Genomic DNA, 27,767 nt, shown 5'->3' with positions numbered 1-27,767 from the left:
TTATCACCGTATGACACATGTATTTTCTTTCTGCATATGCTGGGGGCTGCCATTCACCCATTACATGGGTTGTATTTAAGGCTTATGGGCTTTTTGGGGACTTTTGGGCTATTGGTTTGTTGTGTATTTTAAATGTTTTTAAAGTTACCATGTCCATGATGAAATAAAGGTTTTCTCACTTTTTTATATACGGAGGTGTATACCGGGTTATTTGGCTTTTCTTTTTCTCCGTGTCTTTTGGCTTCATTAGTTTATAGGCTAGGTGTTGCACTCTATTTGGGATCATTATTGACATTAGTGTACCCTTTTTTGGTTAGCGTTGGTCTCATACTATATACAAAGCACTATGTGAGGACTGATATTGAATATAGAGAGGATATGTGGGGGCTCATACTATATATAGAGAGGCTAGGGGGGTTCTTACAATGTATGTGGAGGGGCTATGTAAGGGCTCATACTGTATGTAGGAAGCTAGGTGTGAGCTCTTACAGTATATAGAGGTATAAAGGGGGCTGTATATGGGTTCATATGGTATGTAGGGGGTGTCAACATATTTAATTCTACTCAATATTAAGTTATACAATTATTATTAATATAAAATAATAATAGTAATTAATATGTTATGGTCTCTCATATAGCCACTTGGGAAAATGAATAGCCCAATCCTGGTATATAGTAACACTGTCTATAGTGTCCTCCCCTATTTTCTGGCCATTTATCCTACAGCAGCATGTCCACCTCCACATCCAACCATCCATATCATCTAATCTTCTGTAATACTGGGATATATGGGTTATTATTGTCGATTTATCACTGTTCACATCAGTGGAAACTACTCCGGAATTACAATGTATGGTAATAATGACATTTTGGCATTTTTTGAAAGTTTTAAGAGGTCAAGATGGATAATTAGAGTCAATTTCATTTATATGGTAATGAATGGGTTGTGTGGCCTGCTCTGGTCTCTGTAAATAACTGCTGCTCCTGCTGCTGATGTCACGGAATGTTGAGGTTTCTGACTCCGCCCCCTTGCCTTATGACATCACACACATTGTGTATGGAGCTGCAGAGCCAACATTCCGTCTGACAGTTGCAGACGGTGGAGAGAGCGGTAAGTCGGCTCTATGTCGTCTCTTGTTGTGTCTTTCATTCTCTTCTATCATCCATTTCTCATTTATTTTTTATTCATTATGGAGTCTTTATTCTATATAATACAAGCAGGTCCAAAATAATTAGTGAACCCCTCAGATTAGGAGCTGTCCAAGCATTACAGCTCTTCTTCCAATAGTAAAGGGAGATGTATAGGGTGTGACGGGATTTATCTTCAAGCCCAGAAATGACAGCGATTTACCGATTATCCATCACATGATTCTGGCTTCTGACTTTCTTGCTCATCAGCTCCATAGATTAGTTATAATTGAGAGGATCCCCTCAGCCAGAACTGGAACATGACGACTTCTCGATTTTTAGGCCATGTATTGTTAGAGAATCATCCAAATCTGGGAGATTAAAGTTATATCCTGTAAAGGGAACACGTGTAACATGAAGATAACTATGTAATTGTCGGATGTTATTGAGACATATAGTAATATACAGTCCAGATCAAAAATATAAATCCAACCAATATTGGGAAATCCTTGTACAACACCGATGTATATACATATTAGCTCCATATGCAGTGAAGCTAGTCAGATCTTCCCCCACATTGGAGGATTCATAGCGTTTGATCTCTAGTATATTGGGCAATGCACTTCAATGGAAGTGAGGTTCTTGGCTCCGCCCACATTAGCTCTTATTTGTCATTTCACGGAATGTTTTGGTGCTTAGTTTTGCCCCCATAAGCTACTACTACTACCAAATGTTTTGGTTGTTGGCGTCACCTCCATTAGCTTCTACTTGTGATGTCACTAATGAGGATAGTAGCCCTTCAGAAGACAATGGCGCTTGTCTGCCTGTTAGCAGGTGAAGGGGGCACTTGCGCTGTTATAGGTGAGCAATGCTGCTCCTAGAAGATGCACATGATTCAATAATGGATAAAGTAAAGGAGCTGCAGCAAAAAGCTGGGGATATATCCAAGGAGGGATGGAATCCCTTTTTCTGGATGGGGTCTATCAGAGTTGGGTTACATAATTTACTCTCAACTTTTCAAAAGCCCACACAGTATTGGTAGTGATAGGATTGATGATGTTGAGCTTGATTGCCGGGAAATTATTAATGTGATGTGATTCTCACTGCAGGAAATTAATTATATATTGGAGCCACTGGAAGACACAGGCGGAAGAGGGACACTGTGCATGAACAATATATGGATCCTTTGCAGCCCAATAACTCATCATAATGCCCAATTTCATCTGCTTTGGAGGTGGAAATGGGTCCCCTTACCTCTTGGCTCGTGGGCAGTTGCACAATTTGCACCAATAACATGTCCAACACTGTCCACCCCTGAATGGAACCACAGCTACAGAGGTGACCGTCTGATAGCCTAGCTCGACTACCCACCTCTCCTGAAGACCCTTTCAGCTTTTTGAGACTTGAGTGGAGGACATCATCTCTGAAAATAGGGTCCCACAGCTGCACCCCAACAGTTTGAGCAGACACTCCTAGATGAGTAAATAGCCTGAGATCAGAAGGGGGCGCATAGCCCCTCACTGTGTCATTGAGGATGATAGCATTCTCCAGGGATTACTCTGGACTGTTTCTTGTGGTGGGATGCAGGTCTGGACGGCTGTCGTCATCATATTATATATATTAATTCTTATCTATGTGTGTTTATGCTTTAACGGTAATCTGTCACCCCCCGAGATGTATATGACCTATTAATTTGGGCATACAGGTAATAGAAATGTTACGCTAGACCTACCTGTATGCCTCATAGTAATGGTCTTGTTATTGAGAAATGTTATATTCTTTTTTTAAGTTTATGAGTTCTTCCAGGCACTGGGGCTTGCATTGCCTGGAAGAAATCCCTGCCTTCTCTCTTCATTGTAATACTAACCCCCTCTCATGCACGGCAGTTTTGGCCCTGGAATCCCATGCCTGCGCCCTGCACTCCCCCAGAAATACATATCTCATCCTCCCTTCTATGGGTACTGCACTCAGGGATCTTCTGCAGAGGTGCCGGCGCCTTCCGCTCCAGTAATCTCTGGTGTGCGCGCCGACAAGGTGCATGGCTCAGGCGCAGGATTCTGGGGCTATTACTGGCGCTGATGGGAGGAGGGCAGTATTGTAATGAGGAGAGAGGGCAGGGATTTCTTCCAGGCAGAGAATGCCCCGGAGCATGGAAGAAATCATTAACGTAAAGACAGAATATAACATTTCTCCACAACAAGACCGTTAATAAGAGGTATACAGGTAGGACTAGTACCTATTACCTGTGTGCCCATATTAATAGGTCATATATGACCTTGGGGGGGTGACAGTTTCCTTTTAATATAGATTGACTGAGTACTTAGATGAAATGGCAACTGTAGGTAGCCAGGAATGGATGTCTGACATCCCATGATCTATGTAGACTAGCTACATACTTCATGTAGGCAGGGACAGGGCCGCCATCAGGGCATTACTGCCCGTACTAGTGTATGGTGCCCGGTGAGCAGAAGCAAAGAGGGGGGTCGGACCTGCTTCAGTTCCTTAGATTGTGTGCAATACTCTTTGTTGTTTTTATATTATGTTTCTCTGGTCTCACAAAATGACCTTATTTTTATTGTGTTATATGTTATTGTTATATGTGTTGTTTTTGTTTTGTCTGTTTTCTCTTTTGTTATTGGCACTGTAATTTTGCACTTTATGTAATTGACCAAAGGATTTAACTAAATGACTCTTATGAAAATAGATTTAGTTAGCAAAATATTTAGTGGGAATGTGTTATGAAGCTTTTATGTTTTGGGCATTGTCCACTCTCTACGGTAGTTATTATTATTAACCAATGAGTATATTATTATTACTATTATTATAGCACCATTTATTCCATGGCGCTTTACATGTGAGGAGGGGTATACATAATAAAAACAAGTAGAATAATCTTAAACAATACAAGTCACGACTGGCACAGGAGGAGCGAGGACCCTGCCCGCGAGGGCTCACGATCTACAATTATATGAGATGATTAAAAGGCATTTAGTGCAGAAATTCAGCATAGCCTATATTTCTATTTCCCATATTTCATATTTGTTGCTGTAATTCAAGAAAGGCCATATTAGTAAGAGCCCTATCATCTCAAACACATTCGTGACCAATAAACAGAACATGGCCAATCCTTTTAATCATAGTTAAAAAAGTTTTGCAAGAATTGAGTTTAAAGTATGTAACCCCTTATATCATAAAATAATAAACAGAAACAACTTTTCTAATAGACTGGGACTTCCAGAAGAGATCCCTTATTAGCAGTCACCTCATTATCATAACAAGCAGGATTACAATGAGAGATAACAGAATCCACCATTCCCAGTAGGTAATGTCACAGCTCTCCTCTTCCCCCTTCCTGCACAATGACATCTGCATGAAACTAAACATGAGAACATGAATAGAAAACTCTCCCAAGGAAATAGAGTCCCCTATAATGTCTTATGATATACATACACATGTATATGTCCAATATCCATATCTCCAAACAGGCAAGAGAGCAGCTTCCATAAATGTTCAGGAAACAGCATACAATAATCTGCAATCAGAAATACAGATTATACAAAAGATTATAACAATAGGATCTCAATTACTTTAAAAAATGTATGTGACACATTCCCTTAAAGAAAAATAAATAGAAAATATTGCTAATAAGATTATTGGATATTTTAAGAAACGTTTAATAGGTTAGAGTAGAGTAGGGCCCTGCCAAAAGAGTCTACCTTGTCGTGGTGGCAGGCTTAAAAAATCCGTTGGTCAAAACAAAAGCTGATGGTTATGTATGTGATACGGTTCCATGGGAACAGTTAGTGTGTGATTGGTGAGGATGGGGCAGAAGAGTTTTTCCAAGAGTGGGTGGTGGGACTGTGGAAAGTTTGAGGGGTGTAGGCGGGGCTTGAGTGGAGGCAGAACTGGGGTGGAGCCTGGACGGAGTCTCATGGGAGCCCAAAAATTTTGCCAGTATGGGGCCCTGAAATTCCTTTTGGCAGCCCTGATCAGGAACATAGCTTCCATAATATGTGATAGTTTCATTATCACAATGGTGAGATAATGTGAAAGAAATGATAACTCCATTGTCTTACCCTTGATCTTAGTATCTCTTGGTACATGTATCAGAGATAGAATAACTGTTGTTGCTTTGCGATAGTTCCTTCTCCCATTTTCCTTTATTTTCCCTTGTTTCCCCTTTTTTTCCTTTATTTTGTTTAACTCTATCTTGTATAATAATTAGCGATGCTGGATGAACCCGGTCGGACGGAGCGCAAAGAGAGGGGAATGTAGATTTAAAATCTTCTTTTATTAATGTAGTCCAATGTGATTAATATAAGAAGATTTTAAATCTACATTCCCCTCTCTTTGCGCTCCGTCTGACCGGGTTCATCCAGCATCGCAACCTCCTTCCTCTTTGGAGGCACCCGGCAGGAGCTGCATTGATCTCCCCAGAGAAGGCACGGCTGGCGCTCCTCTGTGACCGTCATTACCTGGATTGTATAATAATTAGGACATTTTCAATAAAAACAATTTGAACAGGATATAGAATATCTGCCTGGTAAAAAAATGCTTTTGTGACTCCTTTGTGAGCATCATGTGCTAGAGAAGAGCCACGTCCGGCTGAACCAAGGTGCAGGGTGATGATGGACTTTATCTGGTCACGTCACATTCTTCATGGTGCCCATCAGGAGGTGGCCAGTGGCTGTGATTTTTTTCCTCATGCTGAATTAGTATGAGATACAGAGTACAGCTCTGCTCTGCCCCATGGTATAATATTGGGTCTAGCGCCATCTGATAAGACATCGGATAGTTCTCGACCATATCATATACTTATGTGAACGAACTCTCATTGTAATAAACTAATTTTCTTTTCATTTGGAGCAGATGTGATCATGTTGGCTTATTATCCAAAACAGGAGCCTCCGCTCAGGGCCGTATTTAGAGTTTGTGCTGCCCTGGGCACTTTTAGTGCTGCCCCCCCATTGATGAGTATGACTAATGCAGACACTGTCGTCAGGGACTTAGGCTACTGTCACATCAGCCATTTTTGCCATTCGCGGCAGATCCGGCAAATGCTGTACTTGCAGCAACGGAAAACAACGCTGCGAGCTGTGATTTTTTTGTTTCACTGCAAGTTCAAAACCGCAAGTGCAGCAGATGTTCATAATTCCCACAGGGAATGAATGAGGCCGAACGCAGTGTGGCCATAAGTGATCCGTTACGGGGCAGAGGCGGAAAAACTGCCGGCAAAAATCGCTGCGGCATCCATCGGACCGGACCGCCCCCGGGTGAGTGTAAGAAAACTTCTTTTTCTCATCTTTCAGGTTAGATCGGGGGTTTATCTGCAGCGTTATAGAATGCTGTAGATAAGCCCCTAAAGGCGGTGGCCGCATCTTACAGCAGCAAAACGAGGCAACAGGTTCCCTTCTATAGAGTAATATCAATGAATGAATATTGCTCTTAATATTATGTCACAATACCAGGATCTGGGGATCTTCTGAGGTCACGAGCTCTCTGATGCGATGTCGCTGCCTGTCTCACCGTCTTCCTCTTTGGACACTGCAGTGTGGTGGACAAGAAAGCATTAACTGGTTAACAGCAAGAAGTCTGGTGTCTATGTTCTAACAGAACTAGAAACTCTCCCCATCCCATGTCCAGCAGACATTGGAGGATCACTGGATGGATTTTACTATTCTATTACTGCCAGTCCCTGAATAAGGCCTTATTCATACCTCCGTGTTTAACCCCTTTCTGCCATGTGACGTACTATCCCGTCCATGTGCCCTGGGACTTCATTCCCAGGGACGGGATAGTACGTCACAGCGATCAGCGGCGCCCACGTGGTGAGCGCCGCTGATCGCGGCCGGGTGTCAGCTGATTATCACAGCTGACACCCGGCACAATGTGTCAGGGGCGGTCACGGACCGCCCCCGACACGTTAACCCCTTGCACACCGTGATCAAACACGATCGCGGTGTACCGGGAGTTAACCCCTTCACCCCCAAGGGTGGTTTGCACGTTCATGACCAGGCCAATTTTTACAATTCTGACCACTGTCCCTTTATGAGGTTATAACTCTGGAACGCTTCAACGGATCTAGGCGTTTCTTAGTCTGTTTTCTCGTGACATATTGTACTTCACTTTAGTGGTAAACATTTTTCGCTATAACTTGCGTTTATTTATGAAAAAAACAGAAATATAGCAAAAATTTTGAAAATTTTGCAATTTTCAAACTTTGAATTTGTATGCCCTTAAAACAGAGAAATATGTGACACAAAATAGTTACTAAATAACATTTCCCACATGTCTACTTTACATCAGCACAATTTGGGAAACAACATTTTTTTTTGTTAGGAAGTTATAAGGGTTAAAATTTGACAAGCGATTTCTAATTTTTACAACAAAACTTACAAAACCATTTTTTTTAGGGACCACCTCACATTTGAAGTCACTTTGAGGGGTCTATATGGCAGAAAATACCCAAAAGTGACACCATTCTAAAAACTGCACCCCTGAAGCTACTCAAAACTACATTCAAGAAGATTATTAACCCTTCAGGTGCTTCACAGGAGCAGAAGCAACGTGGAAGGAAAAAATGAACATTTAACTTTTTTGTCACAAAAATATTTTAGCAACAATTTTTTTATTTTCCCAAGGGTAACAGAAGAAATTGGACCCCAAAAGTTGTTGTCAAATTTGTCCTGAGTACGCTGATACCCAATATATGGGGGGGAACCACTGTTTGGGCACAAGGCAGGGTTCAAAAGGGAAGGAGCCCCGTTTGACTTTTTCAACCTAAAATTGGCTGGAATTGAGATCGGACGCCATGTCGCGTTTGACGAGTGTCTGATGTGCCTAAACAGTGGAAACCCCCCACAAGTGACCCCATTTTGGAAACTAGACCCCCTAAGGAACTTATCTAGATGTGTGGTGACCACTTTGAACCCCCAAGGGCTTCACAGAAGTTTATAACACCCGGGCGTGAAAATAAAAAATCATATTTTTTCCACAAACATGATCATTTAGTACCCAATATTTTGTTTTCCCAAGGGTAATAGGAGAAATTGGACCCCAATGGTTGTTGTCAAACTTGTCCTGAGTACGCTGATACCCAATATGTGGGGGGGAACCACTGTTTAGGCACATGGCAGGGCTCAGAAGGGAAGGAGCCCCGTTTGACTTTTTCAACCTAAAATTGGCTGGAATTGAGATCGGGCGCCATGTCAAGTTTGACGAGCGTCTGATGTGCCTAAACAGTGGAAACCCCCCACAAGTGACCCCATTTTGGAAACTAGACCCCCTAAGGAACTTATCTAGATGTGTGGTGACCACTTTGAACCCCCAAGGGCTTCACAGAAGTTTATAACACCCGGGCATGAAAATAAAAAATCATATTTTTTCCACAAACATGATAATTTAGTCCCCAATATTTTGTTTTCCCAAGGGTAACAGGAGAAATTGGACCCCAAAGGTTCTTGTCAAATTTGTCCTGAGTACGCTGATACCCAATATGTGGGGGGGAACCACTGTTTGGGCACATGGCAGGGCTCAGAAGGGAAGGAGCCCCGTTTGACTTTTTCAACCTAAAATTGGCTGGAATTGAGATCGGACGCCATGTCGCGTTTGACGAGCGTCTGATGTGCCTAAACAGTGGAAACCCCCCACAAGTGACCCCATTTTGGAAACTAGACCCCCTAAGGAACTTATCTAGATGTGTGGTGACCACTTTGAACCCCCAAGGGCTTCACAGAAGTTTATAACACCCGGGCGTGAAAATAAAAAAATCATATTTTTTCCACAAACATGATCATTTAGTCCCCAATATTTTGTTTTCCCAAGGGTAACAGGAGAAATTGGACCCCAAAGGTTGTTGTCAAATTTGTCCTGAGTACGCTGATACCCAATATGTGGGAGGGAACCACTGTTTAGGCACATGGCAGGGCTCAGAAGGGAAGGAGCCCCGTTTGACTTTTTCAACCTAAAATTGGCTGGAATTGAGATCGGACGCCATGTCACGTTTGACGAGCGTCTGATGTGCCTAAACAGTGGAAACCCCCCACAAGTGACCCCATTTTGGAAACTAGACCCCCTAAGGAACTTATCTAGATGTGTGGTGAGCACTTTGAGCCCCCAAGTGTTTCATTAAAGATTATAATGCCCAGGCGTGAAAATATAAAATCCTGTTTTGTTCCCACATAAATGATCATTTAGTCCCAAATTTTTAATTTTCCCAAGAGTAACAGGAGAAATTGGACCCCAAAAGTTGTTGTCCAATTTGTCCTGAGTACCCTGATACCCCACATGTGGGAGAAAACTACTGTTTGGGCACACGTCAGGGCTCGAAAGGGAAGTAATGACGTTTTGGAAAGCAGACTTTGATGGAATGGTCTGCGGGCGTCATGTTCTATTTGCAGAGCCCTTGATGTTCCTAAACAGTAGAAACCCCCCATAAGTGACCCCATTTTGGAAACTAGACCCCCTAAGGAACTTATCTAGATGTGTGGTGAGCACTTTGAACCCCCAAGTGTTTCACTAAAGATTATAATGCCCAGGCGTGAAAGTATAAAATCCTGTTTTGTTCCCACATAAATGATCATTTAGTCCCCAATTTTTAATTTTCCCAAGAGTAACAGGAGAAATTGGACCCCAAAAGTCGTTGTCCAATTTGTCCTGGGTACTCTGGTACCCCACATGTGGGAAAAAACTGTTTAGGCACACGTTGGGGCTCGAAAGGGAAGTAGTGTTGTTTTGGAATGCAGACTTTGATGGTCTGCTGGCGTCATGTTCCATTTGCAGAGTCCCTGATGTGCCTAAACAGGAAAAAACCCACATATGACATCATTTTGGATACTAGACCCCCAATGAACAAATCTAGATGTGCCCCCAACTAATCTAATGTAAATTAGTAGTGCATGGAGGTGTGGTACAATTTGAAGCAATCCTTCATGCACAGGCCAGGTTTTTCGGGGCAGGTGTCGCACTGGTAAATGGTGTCCCTGCGTATTCCTTTTTTGTAACACACTCGACACCTTTTTTGCGGCTTACCTTTTCTTGGGGTTGGCGGGACCACCCCCGGAAAATGCTGACCTGGGACAATACGAGCACCTTCAGTTCCTGAAGTACTGGGGCCCGCTCCTTCCTGAGCGCCAAACATCATGGCCTTAACCACTACCTCCTGGAAATGAAGGTACGACGTATCGCTGGGGCATGCACATTGTGACAGCAGGAATGCGTTGAGCATTGCCATTTGGACGATGTGCACGGCCAGCTTTTTGTACCACACCTTGGCCTTCCTCAATGCATTGTACGGTTGGAGGAGTTGATCGGAGAGATCAACTCCCCCCATTTTTTTGTTGTACCCCACTACACATGTCGGTTTGAGGACCTGTGTAGAGGTACCCCGTACAGTGCAGAGGGTACTGCCATCACCGTGTATGGTGGTCAAGAGATGGACATCTCTCTTGTCCTTGTACTTGACCACCAGCAGGTGGTCGCTACATTGGACTCTGCTCTCACCTTTTCGGAGCATCTGCCCAAGTAGCATCTTCGGGAGGCCTCTCTGATTTTTGCGGACAGTACCGCAGGCTGCGGTACGTCGCTCAGAGAGGGATTTGTAGAGTGGGATGCTGGTATAAATGTTATCAGTGTAGAGGTGATAACCTTTATCCAGCAGTGGTTGCACCAAATCCCACACAATTTTCCCACTCACTCCCAGGAAAGGAGGACACTCAGGGGGTTCAATCCGGGTGTCCTTCCCTTCGTAAACTCTAAACTTGTGGGTGTACCCTGAGGTACTCTCACACGAATTATAGAGTTTGATTCCGTACCTGGCCCTCTTACTGGGCAGGTATTGACGGAATCGCAGCCTTCCCTTGAAGTGAACCAAGGACTCATCCACGCAGATGTTCCTTTGGGGCACGTACACTTCAGCAAACTTTTTGTTGAAGTGTTCGATGACCGGCCGAACTTTGAACAGACGGTCAAAGTTGGGGTCATCTTGTGCGGGACACTCTGCATTATCAGTATAATGCAGAAACTTGTGGATGGCCTCAAAACCAGGGGAAGAGTCTTGAGGAGATCATTTGCATATTCCCAGTGCCTTCTGGGATAAGTGAAGAGTCTCCGCGAGCTCAACGATCACTGGGTTTTGGCCGTTGCAGCTGAAAAGAGGAAATCGGAGAAACCAGGGGAAGAGTCTTGAGGAGATCATTTGCATATTCCCAGTGCCTTCTGGGATAAGTGAAGAGTCTCCGCGAGCTCAACGATCACTGGGTTTTGGCCGTTGCAGCTGAAAAGAGGAAATCGGAGAAACCAGGGGAAGAGTCTTGAGGAGATCATTTGCATATTCCCAGTGCCTTCTGGGATAAGTGAAGAGTCTCCGCGAGCTCAACGATCACTGGGTTTTGGCCGTTGCAGCTGAAAAGAGGAAATCGGAGAAACCGCGAATTTTGGCTCATCTTTCATCTTTTTAAGAAATCTCAAGATGGAAGAGGCCAGGAGCCATTTGGTGAGCTGCATTTCTTGCTACATGTTCACAGATTTACCAGTGGAAAAGCCAAACTTCACATGCCACAAATGCAAGCTTGTGACCCTGTTGGAGGAAAAGTTGCAAAATCTCGAAGAGAGGTTAGCTACGTTGAAGATCATTAAGGAAGGTGAAGAGTTCTTGGACAGAGCAGAATTATCTCTTCATGTTACAGAAAGAGAAGAAATTCGAAGTGCACCTGAAGAAACAGAGGATTGGAGACATGTGACCCAGAGAAGCAGGAGGATCAGGAGGCAGTCAGCACCCATACTGCTCAGAAACCAGTACCAGGCTCTCACGCAGGAAAACGATGAAGAAATACATCAGGATAAGACTTTGCCAACAAACAGCAACCTTGTACGCCTTCAGAGTCCTCCTGGATGGAGAAAGAAAAATGTTGTGAAGAAGAAACGGAGAGTGGTGGTCATGGGGGATTCCCTGTTGAGAGGAACAGAGGCCGCTATCTGCAGACCGGATATAACTTCAAGAGAAATGTGCTGTCTTCCAGGTGCAAAAATTAAAGATGTGTCTGACAGGATATCAGGACTCTTCAGACCTACAGATGACTACCCATTCCTGCTACTACATGTGGGGACAAATGACACCGCAAGAAACGACCTGGAAACCATCTGCAGAGACTTTGAAGACTTAGGCAAGAAAGTAAAAGAACTGGGAGCGCAGGTGGTCTTCTCTTCCATCCTCCCAGTGGATGGCCATGGAACAAGGAGGTGGAATAAGATTCTGCAGGTCAACAACTGGCTACGTCGATGGTGCCATCAGCAACGATTTGGATTTCTGGATCACGGAGTGAACTACTTATACGATGGACTACTTGCTAGAGATGGGGTGCACCTTACGAAGACTGGAAAGCAGGTATTTGGAAGTCGCCTTGCTACACTTGTAAGGAGAGCTTTAAACTAGAACAACATGGGAAGGGAAGCAAAAGACCAGAAAAAGCCATACACCTGACAAATGCTACTGAGAACTCTGCTATTAGAAGTGGAAAGGAAGAACAAAGACGAAAGAATCTAATTAAAAAAAATATTGGAGAAAGAGAAACCAATCACAAACTAAAATGTTTCTATACTAATGCACAAAGCATGGGCAACAAACAAGGAGAATTGGAACTACTAACACAGGAAAAGAAATATGATGTCATTGGAATCACTGAAACTTGGTGGGACAATACACATGATTGGAATACAAGACTAGAAGGATACAACTTATTTGCAAGAAACAGACTTGATAAACGAGGAGGGGGTGTCGCATTGTATGTTAGAAATGCGTATATCTGCACAGAGATTGAAGCTTCAGAGACTGGGAGTTCTGTGGAAACTGTTTGGGTAAGAATACAAGGACAGAACAATGGAAAGGACACCATTGTAGGCATTTACTACAGGCCGCCTGTGCAAGCTGAAGATATGGATGAACTCTTTATGCATCAAATGGCCAAGTTCTCCAAAAAATATGACATAGTTGTCATGGGAGATTTCAACTATCCAGACATTTGTTGGGAATCTCTCTCAGGCAAAACTAACAGGTCAAGGAAATTCTTATCCTCTCTTGCTGACAACTTTATCTTCCAAAAGGTAAAGGAGAAAACAAGGGGAACTGCTACCTTGGATCTAATCCTTATAAACAGGGAGGAAATGGTTGAGGAGGTAAAAGTGGCTGGGACCCTAGGAGGTAGCGACCATGCTATTTTAGAATTTTGGATAACTAGAGGCGGAAGACCTGTGAAGACTCAGACGTCAAGGTTAGATTTCAGAAAGGCAGATTTTAAGGGATTCAGAAAGAGAATTGGAGGGATCCAATGGCTGGATATCCTTAAAGACAAAAATGTCCAGGAAGGATGGGAAATCTTGAAAAATGAAATTCTCAAAGCCCAGTTGTTAACAATTCCGAAAAGAGGGAAGAATAGGAAGCATTTAAGGAAACCAGGATGGATGAACACAGAACTTAAGCACATGCTAAAAAGGAAGCAAAAAATGTTTATAAAATGGAAAGAAGGAGGCATATCTAAAGAAGAATATAATGCTGTCTGCAGAACCTGCAAGGCACAAATCAGATTATCTAAAGCTGAAAATGAATTGAGGCTTGCAAGAGATGTCAAAAGCAATAATAAAGGATTTTGGGGATATGTCAAAAGTAAAAGAAAAGTCAAAGATGCTATAGGATTTTTACAGGATGAAAATGATGAAATGGTAAGACAGGATGTTGAGAAGGCTGAACTTTTAAATTCCTATTTTGCATCTGTTTTCTCTCAGAAAGGAAATGTAACATCAACTGTTATTCACTGTCCTATTAAGGGAATAGAAGAATCCAGGATATCTATAAACAGAAAGATAGTGAGGAAACACTTAGCTAACCTAAATGTATTCAAGTCTCCAGGTCCAGATGAATTACACCCCAGAGTACTGAAGGAGATAGCAGAAGAAATTTTTGAACCCCTCTCCATAATCTTTGAAAATTCTTGGAGAACAGGAGAAGTGCCAGAAGACTGGAGAAGAGCAAATGTTGTTCCTATATTCAAAAAGGGGAAGAAGGTGGACCCAGGCAACTATAGGCCGGTGAGTCTGACTTCTATACCAGGAAAGATCTTTGAACAAATTATTAAACAACATGTATGTCAATACCTGGATAAGAATGAAGTGATTAAACAGAGTCAGCATGGGTTTGTAACTAATAAGTCATGTCAGACTAATTTAATTTCCTTCTATGATGGTATTACTGATTGGGTGGATCAAGGAAATGCTGTAGATATAGTATATCTTGACTTCAGCAAAGCATTTGACAAAGTCTCTCATACAATCCTTATTGAGAAAATGACTAAGTATGGAATGGACAAGGCAACTGTTAGGTGGATTCATAACTGGCTTAGTGATCGGACCCAAAGAGTGGTCGTAAATGGCTGCACATCCAGTTGGAAGAATGTCTCAAGTGGGGTACCACAGGGCTCTGTCCTGGGCCCTGTATTGTTCAACATCTTTATCAACGATTTAGATGAAGGAATTGAGGGTAAACTGATTAAATTTGCTGATGACACAAAGCTAGGAGGGATAGCTAATACTAGAGAAGAGAGAGAGGGGATTCAAAAAGATTTAAATAAACTGGAGAAGTGGGCAGCAACTAACAGAATGGTTTTTAACAGGGAGAAATGCAAAGTACTACATCTGGGCAATAAAAATGAAAAAAGCATATATAGAATGGGAGGAATAGGGCTAAGTGACAGCACATGTGAAAAAGACTTGGGTATACTAATAGATCACAGACTGAATATGAGTCAACAGTGTGATGCAGCAGCAAAAAAGGCAAATGCAATTCTAGGATGTATTAACAGAAGCATACAGTCTAGATCACGTGAAGTAATTATTTCCCTCTACTCCTCTTTGGTCAGACCTCATCTGGAATATTGTGTCCAATTTTGGGCACCACATTTTAAAAAAGACATCAACAAACTGGAGCAAGTTCAGAAAAGAGCGACCAGAATGGTGACCGGTCTGCAAACCCTGTCTTATGAGGAAAGGTTGCAGGATTTGGGAATGTTTAGTTTGCAAAAGAGAAGACTGAGAGGAGACTTAATAGCTGTCTACAAATATCTAAAGGGCTGTCACATTGTAGAAGGATCAACTTTATTCTCATTTGCACAAGGAAAGACTAGAAGCAATGGGATGAAGCTGAATGGGAGGAGACACAGATTAGATATTAGAAAAAACTTTTTGACAGTTAGAGTGATCAATGAGTGGAACAGGCTGCCACGAGAAGTGGTGAGTTCTCCTTCAATGGAAGTCTTCAAACAGAGGCTGGACAGACATCTAACTGGGATGATTTAGCGAATCCTGCTTTGAGCAGGGGGTTGGACCAGATGGCCCAGGAGGTCCCTTCCAACTCTACGATTCTATGATTCTATGATTCTATGATTAAAACGCGTCCGGGCCATGACCATTCGGAACACTGGAGTGTTGTATAAAATATCAACACTCCAATATTGCCGAATTTCCGGCTTCTTCAGTATCCCCATATGAAGGACCAGGCCCCAAAACTGCGTCATTTCAACTGCGTCTACAGGAGACCAGTTTGAAAATGTTGAACGCGGGTTTTGCTCCAAAAATTGAAGAGCGTAAAAATTAGTTTGCTCCACCATGAGGTTAACAAAATCCTCAGAGAAAAAGACTTTGAAAAAGTCAATTTCTGTGAGGCCGGTGGTGTCAAACTTGATTCCTGATTCTGCCACAAAATCAGGAATCAGTGGCTCGTAATTTTCGGGGGGCGAGGTCCATACGGGGAGCACTGGGTCAGCTGCGGGCATGGTGGGCGCTGCCTCATCTTCTGTCCTGGAGCGTCTGCGTGGCGGTTCCGCAGGACCCGAGGAGGAAGATGAGGAGGGGGAAGAGGAAGAAGAAGAGGATGAAGAATCCGAAAAATAAAGAAAAGTCGGATCGTCATCCAAATCGCTATCATTTTCGGAGGCAAGTAAAGCATATGCCTCCTCCACTGAATAGCGCTGTTGGGATGAATTTGATGACATTTTTGTGTAAATATGGTGCTTGGGTGTACACTTTATTGAAAACTGTATGTGTACGTGAGGGGGGGGGGGGAGTGATTGGTGTAAAATTTCTGTAAAGAAAAAGCTGTGGAAAAAAGTCTAAAACAGCAGGCCCTAGCTGATAAGTGTCACTTATCAAAACTAGGCTGCTGGATGTGCGCAAGGGGTGGCGCAAGGGGGGGTGGAAAAAAAAAAAAAAAAGGAAAACGGCAAACTCTGATAAGTGAACTGTGTCACTTATCCAAGTTTCGCAGCTGCGGGATGTGTGTACGGAGGGGCTAAGGAAAAAAAAAGTGAGCTCAAGTGTTGATCGGTGAACTGCGTCACCAATCAACGCTCGGCGGCTGCGCACGGAGGTGGCGCAAAAGTGGGGTGGAGGGGGGTAAAAATAGGGGGAAGGGGGGATTGGGGTGGATGAAGAGAGATTGGGCAGGGATCAACAGTTAGGGTTGTAGTTAGGTGGCACAAAGGGGGGTGAAAAAAATGAAAAACGGCAGGCACAAACTTGGATAAGTGACGTGTGTCACCTATCCAACTTTTGCGGCTGCGGAATGTGTGAACGGAAGTGGCGCAAAGGGGGCTAAGGAAAAAAAAGCGAGCTCGAGTGTTGATCGGTGAACTGCGTCACCGATCAACGCTCGCCGGCTGCGCACGGAGGTGGCGCAAAAGTGGGGTGGAGGGGGGTAAAAGGGGGGTGGAGGGGGGTGAAGGGGGGTAAGAGGAGGGGTGGAGGGGGGATGGGGGGATGAAGATAGATTGGGGGGGTGAAGATAGATTGGGCAGGGGATCAGGGATCAATTAACACTTACAATTGTAGTTTTCTTTCTTCTTCTTCTTTCTTCTGCAGGGATTGTGATGCTACAAGCTGTGGCACCACAATACCCAGCACAGGAGCTCTTGCTGCGTCCGACCTCTCTGCAGGAATCCTCAGCTAGAGTGAGGACCCCTGCAGACAGGTCAGACAGGTCAGAGGCAGGTCAGGGGGCAGGTCACAGAGCGGTCACATCGCTGCTGTGACCTGTCATTGGTGGGATCGAATGATTACATCGATCCCACCAATCCCTGATCTGCCTGGTGACCATGGCAACTGCCTAGAATCGGAGCTCACAGCTCCGATTACTAGGCAGGTCATGCCCAGGTCACCAGCAGGGCACAGAGCGGTCACATGGTGACCGCAGCTGTGCCCTGTGGTTGGCGCGATCGCCGATCTAATCGATCGCGCCAGCCAACTCCTGCAGGCCCTGCTGGGCCTGCATCAGGCTCCAGCACGATCGGTGCTAATATAGCACCGATCCTGGCCGGTACTGGCAGGGCACAGCGGCGATATAGCGCCGCTGTGCACTGCGATTGGCGCGATCGATCAGATCGGCGATCGCGCCAATCCGGGTGCTTTTTGCCGGTGCCTGGCATTGCCAGGCACCGGCTCTAGGATCGAGTACATCGGTACTCGATCCCAGCCTAGGACATCATTGTTTCAGCCAAGCTGATTGGCTGAAACAATGAGAAACGCTGCAATTGGCTGTTCAGAATTGAACAGCCAATCACAGCGCTCTGGATGCCGGGGGGGCGGGATCGCAGCCCGGGATGCCGACGCCATCTTTTCTAAGGTGAGATGGCGTCGGAATTTTAATGCGATCACCGCGACTTTAGTCACGGTATCGCATTAAAGGGCCCGACGTACTATCCCGTCCACGGTCATACGGGCCCGGGTACCGTGGACGGGATAGTACGTCGGATGGCAGAAAGGGGTTAAAGGGAAGCATCGGCAGGGAGGGGGCTCCCTCCGTGCTTCCCTGAGCCCCCCAGAGCAGCGCAATATGCAGCGCTGCTGCGGGGGGCTCCTTCCCTGCAGGTCCCCGAATCCAAGATGGCGACGGGGACCTTCGGGGGCCTGCAGGGAGCTGGCTTCCTCAGTGCCTGCAAAGCGCAGACATGAGGAAATCTGCTTCAATGCCTGTGACAGATCGCTGATCTGTCACAGTGATCTGTGATGTGACAGATCAGCGATCTGTCACAGGACAGTGATGTCCCCCCTGGGACAATGAAATAAAGTTAAAAAAAAAAAAGGTGTAAAAATAATTTTAAAATACAGTCATGGCCAAAAGTATTGACACCCCTGCAATTCTGTCAGATAATACTCAGTTTCTTCCTGAAAATGATTGCAAACTCAAATTCTTTGGTATTATTATCTTCATTTAATTTGTCTTAAATGAAAAAACACAAAAAGAATTGTCCTAAAGCCAAATTGGATATAATTCCACACCAAACATAACAAAGAGGGTGGACAAAAGTATTGGCACTGTTCGAAAAATCATGTGATGCTTCTCTAATTTGTGTAATTAACAGCACCTATAACTTACCTGTGGCACCTAACAGGTGTTGGCAATAACTAAATCACACTTGCAGCCAGTTGACATGGATTAAAGTTGACTCAACCTCTGTCCTGTGTCCTTGGGTGTACCACATTGAGCATGGAGAAAAGAAAGAAGACCAAAGAACTGTCTGAGGACTTGAGAAACCAAATTGTGAGGAAGCATGAGCAATATCAAGGCTACAAGTCCATCTCCAAAGACCTGAATGTTCCTGTGTCTACCATGCGCAGTGTCATCAAGAAGTGTAAAGCCCATGGCACTGTGGCTAACCTCTCTAGATGTGGCCGGAAAAGAAAAATTGACAAGAGATTTCAATGCAAGATTGTGCGGATGTTGGATAAAGAACCTCCACTAACATCCAAACAAGTTCAAGCTGCCCTGCAGTCCAAGGGTACAACGGTGTCAACCCGTACTATCCGTCGGCATCTGAATGAAAAGGGACTGTATGGTAGGAGACCCAGGAAGACTCCACTTCTTACCCCGAGACATAAAAAAGCCAGGCTGGAGTTTGCCAAAACTTACCTGAAAAAGCCTAAAACATTTTGGAAGAATGTTCTCTGGTCAGATGAGACAAAAGTAGAGCTTTTAGGGCAAAAGCATCAACATAGAGTTTACAGGAGAAAAAAAGAGGCATTCAAAGAAAAGTACACGGTCCCTACAGTCAAACATGGCGGAGGTTCCCTGATGTTTTGGGGTTGCTTTGCTGCCTCTGGCACTGGACTGCTTGACCGTGTGCTTGGCATTATGAAGTCAGAAGACTACCAACAAATTTTGCAGCATAATATAGGGCCCAGTGTGAGAAAGCTGGGTCTAACTCAGAGGTCATGGGTCTTCCAGCAGGACAATAACCCAAAACACACTTCAAAAAGCACTAGAAAATGGTTTGAGAGAAAGCACTGGAGACTTCTAAGGTGGCCAGCAATGAGTCCAGACCTGAATCCCATAGAACACCTGTGGAGAGATCTAAAAATGGCAGTTTGGAGAAGGCACCCTTCTAATATCAGGGACCTGGAGCAGTTTGCCAAAGAAGAATGGTCTAAAATTCCAGCAGAGCATTGTAAGAAACTCATTGATGGTTACCGGAAGCAGTTGGTCGCAGTTATTTTGGCTAAAGCTTGTGCAACCAAGTATTAGGCTGAGGGTGCCAATACTTTTGTCCGGCCCATTTTTGAAGTTTTGTGTGAAATGATCAATGTTTTGCTTTTTGCTTCATTCTCTTTTGTGTTTTTTCATTTAAGACAAATTAAATGAAGATAATAATACCAAAGAATTTGTGTTTGCAATCATTTTCAGGAAGAAACTGAATATTATCTGACAGAATTGCAGGGGTGTCAATTCTTTTGGCCATGACTGTATATCGCTAAATAAATTAAAAAAATATATATATATATTCCCTAATAAATTCATTTTTTGGAAATAAAAAAAACAAAAACATTAAAAGTACACATATTTGGTATCGCCGCGTCCATAACGACCCGCCCTATAAAACTGTCCCATTAGTTAACCCCTTTAGCGAACCCCTTAAAAAATAAAAATAAAAAACTAAGCAAAAAATAATGATTTATTATCATACCGCCAAACAAAAAGTGCAATAACGCGCGATCAAAAAGACGCATATAAATATCCATGGTACCGCTGAAAACGTCATCTTGTCCCGCAAAAAACGAGCCGCCACACAGCATCATCAGCGAAAAAATAAAAAAGTTATAGCTCGCAGAATAAAGCAATGCAAAAATAATTATTTTTTATATAAAATTGTTTTCATTGCATAAAAGCGCCAAAACATAAAAAATGACATAAATGAGGTATCGCTGTAACCGTACTGACCCGAAGAATAAAAGGGCTTTATCAATTTTACCGCAGGCGGAAAGGTGTAAACGCACCCCCCCAAAAGAAATTCATGAAACGCTGGTTTTTGTTCATTCTGCGTCACAAAAATCGGAATAAAAAGCGATCAAAAGATGTCACGTTCCCGAAAATGGTATCAATAAAAACGTCAACTCGTCCCGCAAAAAATAAGACCTCACATGACTCGGTGGGTCAAAATACGGAAAAATTATAGCTCTCAATATGTGGTGATGCAAAAACTTTTTATAATAAAACGCGTCTTTTAGCGTGCGACAGCTGCCAAATATAAAAACCGCCATAAATAGTAAATCAAACCCCCCGTTATCACCCCCTTAGTTAGGGAAAAACAATAAAATTAAAAGAAAATGTATTTATTTCCATTTTCCCATTAGGGTTAGAGCTAGGGTTAGGGCTGAGATTAGGGTTAGGGGTGTGTTGGGGTTCGGGTTGGAGTTAGGAATTGGGGGTTTCCACTGTTTGGGCACATCAGGGGCTCTCCAAACGCAACATGGCGTCTGATCTCAATTCCAGCCAATTCTGCGCTGAAAAAGTCAAACGGCGCTCCTTCCCTTCCAAGCTCTGCCATGCACCCAAACAGTGTTTTACCCCCACATATAGGGTATCAGCCTACTCAGGACAAATTGCAAAACAACTTTTGGGGTCCAATTTCTCCTGTTACCCTTAGGAAAATAAAAAATTGGGGGCAAAAATATCATTTTTGTGCAAAAAAATGATTTTTTTATTTTCACGCCCGGGCGTTATAAACTTCTGTGAAGCACTTGGGGGTTCAAAGTGCTCACCACACATCTAGATAAGTTCCGTGGGGGGTCTAGTTTCCAAAATGGGGTCACTTGTGGGGAGTTTCAATAGTTTAGGTACATCAGGGGCTCTCCAAACGCACGACACCCGCAGACCAGTCCATCAAAGTCTGCATTCCAAAACGTCACTACTTCCCTCCTGAGCCCCGACGTGTGCCCATACAGTAGTTTACTCCCACATATGAGGTATCAGCGTACTCAGAACAAATTGGACAACAACTTTTGGGGTCCAATTTCTCCTGCTACCCTTGGGAAAATAAAAAAATGGTGACTAAGTGATCAGGTTTGTGGAAAAATTATGATTTTTTTCATTTTCTCGCCCGGGCGTTATAAACTTCTGTGAAGCCCTTGGGGGTTCAAAGTGCTCACCACACATCTAGATAAGTTCCTTAGGGGTCTAGTTTCCAAAATGGGGTCATTTGTGGGGGGGTTTCCACTGTTTAGGTACATTAGGGGCTCTCCAAATGCAACATGACACCTGCAGAGCATTCCATCAATGTCTGCATTCCAAAACGTCACTACTTCCCTTCCGAGCCCCGACGTGTGCCCATACAGTAGTTTTCTCCCACATATGGGGTATCAGCGCACTCAGGACAAATTGGACAACAACTTTTAGGGTCCAATTTCTCCTTGTACCCTTGGGAAAATAAAAAAAATGGGGACTAAAAGATCATGTTTGTGGAAAAAATACGATTTTTTTATTTTCATGCCCGGTCATTATAAACTTCTGTGAAGCACTGGGGGTTTAAAAGTGCTCACCACACATCTAGATAAGTTCCTTAGGGGGTCTAGTTTCCAAAATGGGGTCATTTGTGGGGGGTTTCCACTATTTTGGTACATCAGGGGTTTTCCAATCGCGACATGGTGTCCGATCTCAATTCCAGCCAAAAAAGTCAAATGGCGCTGCTTACCTTCTGAGCTCTGCCATGCGCCGAAATAGTCGTTTACACCCACATATGGGGTATCAGCGTACTCAGGACAAATTGCACAATAACTTTTAGGGTCTTGTTACCCTTAGGAAAATAAAAATTGGGGGTGAAAAGATTATTTTTGTGGAAAAAATATGATTTTTTTATTGTTCCGCTGTACGTTATAAACTTCTGTGAAGCCCTTGTGGGTTCAAAGTTCTCACCACATATCTAGACAAGTTCCTTGGGGGGTCTAGTTTCCAAAATGGGTCACTTGTGGGGGGTTTCCACTGTTTAGGTAATTCAGGGTCTCTCCAAACGTGACATGGCATCCGATCTGAATTCCAGCCAATTTTGCATTGAAAAAGTCAAACGGCGCTCCTTCCCTTCTGAGCTCTGTCATGCGCCGAAACAGTGATTCCCCCCACATATTAGGTATCAGCGTACTCAGTACAAACTGCACAATACCTTTTGCGTCCAATTTCTCCTGTTACCCTTGGTAAAATAAAAAAAAATTGAATCTGAAGTATTTTTTTGTGAAAAAAAGTTAAATATTCATTTTTTTAAATATTCAAAAAATTCCTGTGATGCACCTGAAGGGTTAATAAACTCCTTGAATGTGGTTTTGAGCACCTTAAGGGGTGCAGTTTTTAGAGTGGTGTCACTTTTGGGTATTTTCTATCACATAGACCCCTCAAAGTGGCTTCAAATGTGATGTGGTCCGTAAAAATAAAATGGTGTTGCAAAAATGAGAAATCGCTGGTCAACTTTTAACCCTTATAACTTCCTAAAAAAAAAAAGTTTTGGTTCCAAAATTGTGCTGATGTAAAGTAAACATGTGGGAAATGTTACTTATTAAGTTTTTTGTGTGCCGTATCTCTGTGATTTAAGGGCATAAAAATTCAAAGTTGGAAAATTGCGAAATTTTAAAAATTTTCGCCAAATTTCCGTTTTTTTCACAAATAAACGCAAGTTAATTGAATTAAATTTTACCACTAACATGAAGTACAATATGTCACGAGAAAACAATGTCAGAATCACCGGGATCCATGGAAGTGTTTCAGAGTTATTACCTCATAAAGTGACAGTGGTCAAAATTGTAAAAATTGGCCTGGTCATGAACGTGCAAACCACCCTTGGGGGTTAAGGGGTTAACTGACCCAATTTAGAAAATAGGCATAAATGGATCAAAGCTAAAGCAGAATTTGACCTTTAGCTGGACAGACTAGAAAGAATAAGGGGGAACCAAAAAACGTCTGAATTTTTAGATACGGTAATAAGGCTGGTTCATTATTGGCTCGCTTGGCAAAAGGTCGAACACCTATGATATTTATAGGTAGCCTGAATGATCACAAAGGTTCACCACAAACAGACCCAAAAATCATAAATGACAGCTGGCATAAATACTATAACACAGTGTATGAACAAGAACCAGTAGATGGAGAAGAGGGGAAGACATTCCTAGACAGACTATCCCTCCCAACAGTCTCAGAAGGTGAGAAAGATTCAACTCTACAATAAGAAAGGAAGAGATACTAGACACTATTAACTCCCTGAAAAATAGCGAGGCCCCCGGATCAGATGGGCTGCCAGGGGAGTTCTATAAAACATTAGTAGAAGAGGTTTCTTCTCCACTGGTGGAAGTTTTTAATCAAATCCTAAAAGAAAAGGTATACCTGCCAACAGGAAATACGGCTAATATTAAAGCACACTACCATGTAAAAGTTTACGGTCACTTAGAAATTTCCTTATTTTTGAAAGAAAATAGTTTTCTCTAATGAAGCTAACATTAAATGATTCAGAAATACACCCTATACATTGTTAATGTGGTAAATGACTATTCTAGCTGCAAACATCTGGTTTGTAATGCAATATCTTCATAGGTGTATAGAGGCCCATTTCCAACAACCATCACTCCAGTGTTCTTATGGTACTTTGTGTTTGATAACTGTGTAAGAAGGCTAATGGATGGTTAGAATACCCTTGAAAAGTATGTAAGTAAGTATGTTAGCACAGCTGAAAACAGTTTGGCTGATTAGAGAAGATATAAACCTGACCTTCCTTTGAGCTAGTTGAGAATCTGGAGCATTACATTTGTTGGTTCCATTAAACTCTCAAAATGGCCAGAAAAAAACAGTCTATTCTCGTTCTTAGAAATTAATTCTATATAAGAAATTGCCAAGAAACTGAAGATTTCCTACAACGGTGTGTACTACTCCTAGAGCAAAAACAGGCTTTAACCATAGTAGAAAGAAAAGTAGGAGGCCCCGCTGCACAACTGAGTAACAAGTACATTAAAGTCTGTAGTTTGAGAAATCGATGCCTCACAGGTCCTCAACTGGCAGCTTCAATAAATAGTACACGCAAAACGCCAGAGTCAACGTCTACAGTGAAGAGGCGACTCCGGGATGCTGGCCTTCAGGGCACAGTGGCAAAGAAAAAGCCATATCTGAGACTGGCTAATAGAAAGAAAACATTAATATGGGCAAAAGAACACAGACATTGGACAGAACAAGATTGGAAAAAAGTGTTATGGACAGACGAATCCAAGTTTGAGGTGTTTGTATCACACAGAAGAACATTTGTGAGACACAGAACAACTGAAAAGATGCTGGAAGAGTGCCTGACGCCATCTGTCAAGCATGGTGGAGGTAATGTGATGTCTGGGGTTGCTTTGGTGCTGGTAAAGTGGGAGATTTGCACAAGGTAAAAGGGATTTTGAATAAGGAAGGCTATCACTCCATTTTGCAATGCCATACCCTGTGGACAGCGCTTGATTGTAGCCAATTTCATCCTACAACAGGACAATGACCCAAAGCACACCTCCAAATTATGCAAGAACTATTTAGGGAAGAAGCCGGCAGCTGCTATTCTGTCTGTAATGGAGTGGCCAGCGCAGTCACCAGATCTCAACCCCATTGAGCAGTTGTGGGAGCAGCTTGACCGTATGGTACACATGCCAAAGGTCTGCAATGCTGAAATTGCTGCCAAGGGGGCATTCTTTGACGAAAGCAAAGTTTAAAGGAGAAAATTATTATTTCAAATAAAAATCTTTTTTTCGAACCTTGTCAATGTCTGGACGAGATTTTAACCCCTTACAGACCGCTGACGGGATAGTACATCAGCGCTCAGTATCCTCTGCTTTGATGTGGGCTTCGGCGGTGAGCCCACTTCAAAACCTCGACATGTCAGCTGTTATAAACAGGTGACATGTGCCGGCAATAGGCGCGGGTGGAATCAAGATCTGCCCGCGCCTATTAACTAGTTAAATCTCACTGTCAAACACTGACAGCGGGCATTAAACTAGTACTTCCGGCGTCCAGCCAGAAATGAGCGTATCACCAACCCCCGTCACGTGATCGGGTGTCAGCGTTGCCATGACAATCAGAGGTCTCATAGAGACCTCTATGGTTGTTGCCGTCAGATTGCTATGAGCGCCAATTGCTGTATTACTGCTACATATGGGTGATCTGCTCATCTCCCATATGTAGCAGAGCCGATCAAGTATGGCATGCTTCTACTCTCCCATGGAGGCTATTGAAGCATGCCAAAAATAAGTGTTTAAAAATTAAAGAAAATAAAAAACATAAAAATTCAAATCACCCCTCTTTCGCCCCAATCAAAATAAAACAATAAAAAAAATCAAACCTACAGATATTAGGTATTACCGCATTCAGAATCTCCCGCTCTATCAATAAAAAAAGGATGAACCCGACTGCTAAACGGCGTAGTGAGAAAAAAAATCAAATGACAGAATTACGTTTTTTTTGGTCGCCGTGACATTGCATTAAAATGCAATAACGGGTGATCAAAAGAATGTATCTGCAAAAACGTGGCATCATTAAAACCATCAGCCCGGTACGCAAAAAATAAGCCCTCACCAAGCACAAGATCACGAAAAATGGAGACGTTACGGGGCTTGGAAAATTGTGCTTATTTTTTAGCAAATTTTGTATTTTTTTTCACCACTTAGATAAAAGAGAACCTAGACATGTTTGGTGTCTATGAACTCGTAATGACCTGGAGAATCATGATGGCAGGGCAGTTTTATCATTTAGTGAACCGAGCAAAAAGGCCAAGCAAGAAACAAGTGTGGGATGGCACTTTTTTTGCAATTTCACCGCACTTGGAATTTTTTTCCCGGTTTTGAGTACAAGACATGGTAGAAGCAATGGTGTCGTTCAAAAGCACAACTCATCCCGCAAAAAATAACCCTCACACGCCCATACTGACGGAGAAATAAAAAAGTTATGGCTCTGGAAATAAGGGAAGCGAAAAATGTAAAAAGCTCCATTCATTAAAGGGAATCTGTCACCCCATTTTAGCCCTATCAGCTGCGGCCACCGCCATCAGGGGCTTATCCACAGCATTCTGTAATGCATTCTGTAATGCTGTAGATAAGCCCCCGATGTAACCTGAAAGGTAAGAAAAACACGTGAGATTATACTCACCGGGGGGCGGTGGGTGTTGCAGTCCGGTCCAGGGCCTCCCATCTTCATACGATGACGTCCTCCTCCTATCCCTCGGCTCCTGCGCAGGCGTGCTTTATCTGCCCTGTAGAAGGCAGCGCAGAGTACTGCAGTGCGCATGCGCGGGACCTCTGTGACCTTCCCGGCCCCTCGCACTGCAGTACTCTGCTCTGCCCTCAACAGGGCCAATAAAGCACGCCTGCACAGGAGCCGAGGGAGAAGTTAGGAGGAGGACATCATCGTATGAAGATGGGAGGCGCCGGACGGGACGCCGGGGTGAGTATAATCTAACGTGTTTTTCTTATCTTTAGGTTACATCGGGGCTTATCTACAGCATTACAGAATGCATTACAGAATGCTGGAGATAAGCCCCTGATGGCGGCGGCCCCAGCTTATAGCGCTAAAATGGGGTGACAGACTCCCTTTAAGGGGTTAAATTCATTTGGCAACTCAATAGATGAATAAAAGTCGGAGTTTTCATGGAAAACACAAAATTGTCTGGGTGACCCCAAACGGAGCAGTCGTGTATTACACAAGCGACTCCCCTGAGGGTTAATAATCCTCCCTGCCCCCTAGATGAGCCCCCAGAGGTGGAGGGGGTAACATGGGGCCACTTGTGGGGTCTCTGCTGTTCTGGTGTCGGCGCTCTTCACACGTCACACGGCGTCCGCCGTCTATCCCAGTCACAATGGCGCCCCTTCCCTCCCGAGCCTGTGGGGTATCGGCCCTCAGGAGACACGGCGCACTGTGCGGCCTCAGCGCTCCTGTCACCTGTAGGACAATGATACATTGGGGGAAAGTCACATTTCTGTGAGGAAATAAAGTACAATTGTCATTTCTTCCTTCCACATTGCTGAAATTCCTGTCACACTGTCCGAATTCAGATATTGTCCTGTCAGAAAGGAGAACACAGGGAGCGAAAGGGTTAACAGGACTCACAGGAGGAACCGGCCCAGAAAGCAGAAGGTGCAGGAGGGTCCGACACATATATGGCTGCTCTGTGCACAGGACCTGTGATGAGGTCACAGGAGGGGAGGAGTCAGGGGTCACATGATCAGGGGCCTCAGTGTCTGCCACATATATGGCTGCTCTATGCACACAGGACCTGTGATGAGGTCACAGGAGGGGAGGAGTCAGGGGGTCACATGATCAGGGGCCTCACTGTCTG

At 43.6% G+C, this 27,767-nt stretch overlaps 1 long non-coding RNA gene and 1 pseudogene across 2 annotated transcripts; one reads left to right on the top strand and one right to left on the bottom strand.

Moving 5' to 3' along the window:
• The window catches only part of LOC141047206 (uncharacterized), a 312,027-nt pseudogene that overhangs the window by 158,670 nt on the left and 125,590 nt on the right, over nt 1-27,767 (top strand).
• On the bottom strand, nt 1,188-27,598 carry LOC141047115 (uncharacterized). 2 transcript variants are annotated; one of them, XR_012219759.1, is made up of 4 exons: nt 27,539-27,598; nt 6,594-6,672; nt 4,579-4,660; nt 1,188-1,520 (listed from the first exon to the last, which is right to left on the bottom strand). It is a non-coding gene; the product is annotated as an uncharacterized lncRNA (long non-coding RNA). The 2 variants fall into 2 exon arrangements; XR_012219758.1 differs by lacking the exon at nt 1,188-1,520 and having other exon boundaries at nt 4,242-4,660.

Source organism: Dendrobates tinctorius, unplaced genomic scaffold, assembly GCF_039654945.1.
Source record: "Dendrobates tinctorius isolate UK_male_01 unplaced genomic scaffold, ASM3965494v1 ptg000126l, whole genome shotgun sequence".
NCBI classification, from domain to species: domain Eukaryota; kingdom Metazoa; phylum Chordata; class Amphibia; order Anura; family Dendrobatidae; genus Dendrobates; species Dendrobates tinctorius.
This window is presented reverse-complemented; position numbering and strand designations above follow the sequence as displayed.